Source organism: Amblyomma maculatum, chromosome 4, assembly GCF_055883805.1.
Source record: "Amblyomma maculatum isolate TAMU_Amacu chromosome 4, ASM5588380v1, whole genome shotgun sequence".
Lineage (NCBI taxonomy): Eukaryota > Metazoa > Arthropoda > Arachnida > Ixodida > Ixodidae > Amblyomma > Amblyomma maculatum.
This window is the reverse complement of record NC_139347.1, coordinates 178499909-178500324: the sequence shown is the minus strand read 5'-3', so window position 1 is coordinate 178500324 and position 416 is coordinate 178499909. Positions and strand designations below refer to the sequence as shown.

The window sequence follows — 416 nt, the reverse complement described above, 5'->3', positions numbered from 1 at the left end:
TACTTATATATATATTTGTAACTTAACGTTACAATATATATATATATATATATATGAAGGACAGAAGCCAACAGTCGGCGAGGCCAAGGAAAGCATTGGGGATTATGTTTTATGTCTTTTTTTTAATTTTTATTGGATAATCACTGAAATGAGTAATGCAATCTGCTTAGGGGAAAGATAATTAAACGCAAAGTAGAAGAAAAAACAACGTGCCGATGGTGGGGACCGAACCCACGACCTCCAAATATCGCGTCCGGTGCTCTTGAGGGCGGCGCTGGTGAACACTCTCAAGGTTCGTATACAGACAACATAAATACCCAAACAAGTAGCAGGGGGGACAGCGGCCGATGTGGCTCAGTTGGAAGAGCACCGGAGGTGATATTCGGAGGTCGTGGGTTCGGTCCCCACCATCGGCA

The 416-nt window shown here is 43.8% G+C and overlaps 1 non-coding gene across 1 annotated transcript; it reads left to right on the top strand.

Annotated features, from left to right (window-relative positions):
* Positions 1 to 343: 343 nt before the first annotated feature.
* On the top strand, positions 344 to 416 carry TRNAS-UGA (transfer RNA serine (anticodon UGA)). The gene has a single exon. It is a non-coding gene; the product is annotated as a tRNA-Ser (tRNA).